Source organism: Alosa pseudoharengus, unplaced genomic scaffold (assembly GCF_046254945.1).
Source record: "Alosa pseudoharengus isolate Yale_2024_CS ecotype anadromous, Long Island Sound unplaced genomic scaffold, YU_APseudo_1.1 YU_APseudo_1.1_scf_3, whole genome shotgun sequence".
In the NCBI taxonomy this organism is placed as follows: Eukaryota; Metazoa; Chordata; class Actinopteri; order Clupeiformes; family Clupeidae; genus Alosa; species Alosa pseudoharengus.
Genome location: NW_027468718.1, coordinates 7,028,108 through 7,034,107, shown reverse-complemented (window position 1 = coordinate 7,034,107; position 6,000 = coordinate 7,028,108).

Here is a 6,000-nt window from a genome sequence, read left to right as displayed (position 1 = left end):
CCCCCCCCCCCCCCAAAAAAAAAAATAAATAAATATTATTTAACTCATTGAGTGCCAAAAACGTAATATTACGTTTTTCCTTCCCATGCGTTGAGTGCCAAAAACGTAATATTAGCTTTTTTTTAAAATGACGAAACTAGACACTCTAACACACCTTATATGTGATTTTGGGAACTCTGTGATGAATGGAAATGAAATATATGACGATCGTGAAACTCATGAAAATGCACAATCTGGACATTTTATGTGGACATGTTATCACAACTCGGTTGCCGCTTTGGGTCGAATCAGTGACGCATGCACGTCAGGTCAAAACCAGGCCATTTTTGTAGGTCTATCACTAGGTGGCAGTCTCGCCAGGTCTCGCTGATCACTTCCCGGAACGTTTACACAAGTAACAGGCAACACTTCATATTTCAAGAAAGACGTTATATCTCCATTTCTAGAAAAAAAACAGCGATTTTGATGAAAACTAGCCACTGTTTAGCTTGGGATTTCTCAGGAACAGAGGCGTGTAGAAATACACGGTTTGCACCCACGAGAGCTTAAAGTCTCACCTTTTAATCGAGCTATTGTATGTGTTCATAGCTATAACACAGAATATGCTGTGGCTGTACAAAAATCATCAACAATGGTCTAGATTGCTGGCACTCTAGGACAAAGCTCCCGAAAACAGCTTGGCATTCAATGAGTTAAATGATAGTAATGACAGTCATTTTACTTTAAAATATTGATTTCTTAAGAAATACTACTAATTTGATGCAGTTTAATTCATTTATAAATGGTGCGCTGTCACTTTAAGAGCGTCTACACAACTCTCATAATGATCTTTTTGCCAGCTCCACTCAAATATAAGCCTATGGCTAGTCCACAAACTCTAACGTTGTTTGTGCCACATTTAGCACAATATATCGCCCCCAGCTTGTTTTCCCCTCAGGCAACAGGTACATGTGCGTGCAGAACAACTTTTTTTTCATTCCAACTACCTGCAGTATCAGGTGGACCACTACCCCGGCACGCTACCAGCACAGTATGTACAGTATGTACAGTATGTACAGTATGCGTGTGTGTGTGTGTGTGTGGGAGGGAGGGGTGGAGGCAGAAAAACTGTTATTTTGCTTGAAAAGAATCTGGGCTTTCTCCAGCTTTTGCCAGCTCGGCCCTGTGATCTCTCCACTCCTAGCGCCCTGCCTGCCCCCAGATGAATAGGCATGATATTAAGTTGGTATAAACACCATTTTCCAAATCACAGTGAGTGCATCCAAAATGTCGAAATGCCCTGGCTTTCACAGTTTATAACGGGCCAGTAGGCTAGAGGGAACCGGATAACTGCACAATCATCTATTTTGTACATTGTTTTTCCGATATCTTTTCAGCTGTCCATGACTTGTCAATCAACCATTAATTAGGGTATTTTTACTACTGTTGTTATGGTTACCATTAATAAGCGCATAGATATGGAACAGTGATTAATTTTGTTTTTGGAACTACTGTACTTCAAAATTAATCACTGTTCTATATCCTTTACAGTGGCAACCGGGTGGGTTACATGCAGCTATTCCGACATGCCGCTACTTAGACATTGGCGTCTAATTGTCGAAATGGCGGCATTAACAATGATTTTCAAGCGTCCCACTATTGCAACATTTTTTTTTCCATTGTCGGAGTAGCGACACTTGACCTTTTCTTTCAAACGTCCTGCCATTCCGACACGAGGTCATTAACAGTGGCGTGGCCAGGATTTTTCAACGGAGTGGACTTTTGCGAAGTATAGGCTTAGGGTGGGCCTTTATTTTTTTATTCCAATATGGGCAGCATAGGCCTACGGTAGGTTAATCGTCCCAACTTTAAACATGAACACACAAACAAAATTCAATTTGCAATGACCACGGCTGAAGAGTACAGTGGGCATCGCTTTCAAATGACCACTTCATTCGCGCATTACGAGGCGTGAAGCTGCGTGAAGCTTTAGTACCACTTTCAGCCACTGTGCGGCGCTCTGCCACTGTACATCGCTCTGCCTGCCGCCCCTTTTGAAAAAGCTCGATTTACGTATAATATGACTATTCATTAGGCCTACATAATTAGCTCATATGAAACTTGTGCGGCCTTTATTGGTGCGGATTATGCATGATGCAGCGTATGCGGGAAATTACTGTATTAATATAAATGCCAGTACAATTATCATTGTACTTAAATCAATTAATGTGATTATGTCCTAGTTACGTGCGCTTTAGTGTTGTACACTGACATTCGTTAATGGGGATAGTCGCCCACCCTCATTAGATGTGGATATTTGGAGGCAAGGATAGCCTTCAAGAAACAAGGTTATCGCAGTTGTTGTGAGACATTCGGCCCTTCTCCAGTCTCTCTCAAAATCTGAAATCTGAACTCTGGGGGTTATTTGAACGTTCGTTGTGAAGTGGTTTACTGTAAAAGGAGCGTCGGATATCCCGTCTGTCTTTGCACAATTATAGGGCCATGATAATGCATGCGCTAGCCTAGAGTCGAGAGAAAGAAGACTAAATAAATATGCAGACATGTTATGTGCAATTCAACAACAGCACGCATGACATGTAAAAAATATAGGCCTAGCCTACATTATTGTGTAGTAAATTGAGTTCATCCAACCTGCTGGCAAGCCAAAATGCATTGCATATGGCTTTATCATTGTCCTCTAAAATACAATAGCCTATAAGCAACTTGAATAGGCTATATCGCACACCCAGTTTGAACACCCTGATGGACACTGAACTCTGGGGGTTATTTGAACGTTCACTGAAATGGTTTAGGCTACTGGAGCGTAAGAATTCCGCCCGTCTTTGCGCAATTGGTCATTGATTGACGGCCATTAATTAATTAATATAGGTGGCCTGCACGCACAGAGTTTGTTTGATGCATGGAGTTTCCGACCGTTCTCCCCTGAGAGCTTAGAGAATAAAATTTACCTGTGTTTTACATAATGTGTAACATTTATTCACATGGCCAGTTCAAAATCGCCTAAGGTTTTGACTGAAATGTGTGCCGGTATCAATTATTGGGAAAAACATTGTTTGGAGTGGATGGCGGGTGGATTGTTGATGTCTGCAGGTGCAGATGACATGACTACAGCCCATCCATGCATCTAGAATGTTGGAATTTGATAGGATACAGGAACTGCAGAGATAAATTGAAAATGAGGATTGGTAATGTCAGAATAGCGGTACTAAAAAAAATCGGAGTAGGGGCATGTCTAAATAAAGGCATGTCGTAATAACGGTATGTCGTAATAAAGAGTGAACCCCAACCGGGTGCTAGCATACTAGCATACAACTAGTTACGTAAGGGATAACGGCCTTCGAGGTGTGTCCAGTTATACGGAATTAATGGACTCCGCTGTGCGTCGGGGAGTTCTTTGCCCCTCGCCCTCGTCCATTAATTCCGTATAACAGGACACCTCGGCGGCCGTTATCCCTTACATAACTAGTTGTATGCTAGTATGCTAACAGTCAAAGCTATTTGGCATAACATTAGCTAACCCACTGGCTACTTGAATTACTTGGCTAATGAACATAAACTTTTTATTGATGTCATTTTTTGTAGGCACAGTCTATGCACATTGCTCTCACAAAGTTTGTACCTCAGCTAAGCTAAGGGGGTCTGGGGTGGTCTGCCCCCCAGAACAAAAATCTGTAAATATCCCCTAAGTTATGAAATCTGGCGAGTTTTATAGGATAATAATGGTCCATGGGAGTTACATTTTCTATTTACTTACAGTAGCTGACTAATGTGCACACACACACCCCAGAATAGCCACCTAGGATAGGAATAGGGATATTTTATGTCATTGTAAACAACCACTGTTTTTTTAACAATAACATCCACTGCCTACAGTTGTTGTTTTTTTTAACACAAAAAGTTAGTGATGAACCCAGTCAGTGATACCTTACACTGAAACAGCAAAACCTAAACTCAGATCTGTACAACTGTAGGCACATTCTCACAGTTCCTCTCAGAAAAAGAAAGCTCACAAAAGCCTAACCGACACAACACACCTTAATCATGCTCACAGTGTAAACTCCAGGGAAATTGTACAGATCTAAAAGAGAGCTTCAGTGGTCATTAGAAAGCCTACTAGAAATCTATGGTTTAATGTTGTGGTTGTAACATTTGTAAGCTATAAAAAAGTTAAAGTGGCCACATATTCTATAACAAGTGCTAAATAACTCACCTTACAGCGACATTCTTCCTCAAAATGGCTCTCAGTGACAATAAGCAGACAGTCATGGACTCTGACCGGGACTCTGGACTGCAGCAATGAAGGCTGGCCTTGTTCAGCAGTGACTCAGGTAATTCTATTCCTGACTACAAGATGGGGACAGAGAACAAATGTTGGCTTCCAATACTTTTTCATACTGCACTCTAGAGCTGCACAATAGAGCTCAGCAGTCCCGCATGGTACCGAGGAAAGAATCCAGTTAATTTTCCGTGACCGTCCATGATAGACTTTGTAACAGTCAGCCCTTTAAACTTATTTTTAAACAGTTGTGTTACTTTAAACACACAAGGGGTTCTTTTAAATGAAAGCAGTAATTGAAAAATATCCAAAAACTTCAATAATGTCACAAATACTCAATGCCTTCTTAACCAAACAAATATGGACTAGATGTACCGCAGAGCAGTACAAAATATGACCGCCGCCCAGTCCAGCACATTTTTTCCACAAAAATAAATCACGCTGAAAGACATATATGATTCTAACTGTCTCACTAAATTGCATTATCCACATTCAATTCTCACTGGTATCTGCTAGACAACAAGTACCAAAACATGATTAGTTCATAGATTTCACATGTAAAATTCATTTTATACAACGCCACCCCCATCTTGCCTGTTCATAATTCTGAGAAATTCTTGAATTGTGTGCATGTGTGCGTGTACATGTTTATGTTTATGTGTGTGGGTGTGTGTGTGTGTGTGTGTGTGTGTGCGTGCTTGTGTGTGTGCCTGCGTATGTGCCTGTGTTTGTGCATGCATGCGTACATATGTCTACTGTGTGAGTATGTGTCATACGTATGATTACTGTGAATGTATGTGTGTGCGTGTGTATCTGTTTATGCACATGTGTGCATATGGAATGGGTTAACATGACCCCTGGAGGCAAACATACGGAAACATTGGTCATCCTAGGCCCTACGGTTCTCAAGATATTCACAGAAAACTCTGTTGGTGTACAGTCACTAAATGTACACATAAATTATTTTATTGTAAGGCCCCCCATGAACGAAAGTTCACGAAACTTGGCATGCATTCGGAGGGTGTCATAATGATCCTACACTTTCAATTTTGTGCAGTTTTGACCATGTCAGCCAGAGATATTGTGATGAAAACACCTAATTTTTTGCTTTTTAATTTTTAACTAGGTGGCGCTATACATGAAATAAGTGGTAATGGGATGGGTTGACATGGCCCCTTAAGACCAACATACAAAAAAAGGTGGTCCTCCTAGGCCCTACGGTTCTCGAGATATTCACAGAAAACTGTCTCCGGCCACCTACAGGCCAGTTGGTGTATAGTAACATAAATTAATTTATTGTGTGGCCCCCCATGAACGGAATTCCACGAAACTTGGCATGCATTCAGAGGGTGTCATAATGATCCTACACTTCCAATTCCGTGCAGTTTTGACTATGTTAGGTCACAGATACCTGCGATTACAACATCTAATTTTTACTTTTTTGTGTTTAACTAGGTGGCGCTATACATGAAATGAGTGGTTATGGAATGGGTTGACATGGCCCCTTGAGATCAACATACAAAAAAATGGTCCTCCTAAACCCTACGGTTCTCGAGATATTCACGGAAAACTGTGTCTGCCCTACCCTCCTTCCGTGGGGTCCAGTCCAGCGGGGGGGCTACAGATCAAAACGAAAAATGATGATTCCATGCTATCCATGTGGGGTTACATGCCCTCCAAGTTTCGTGTACCCCGGTCTTTCAGTTGATGGAAATTTGGACATG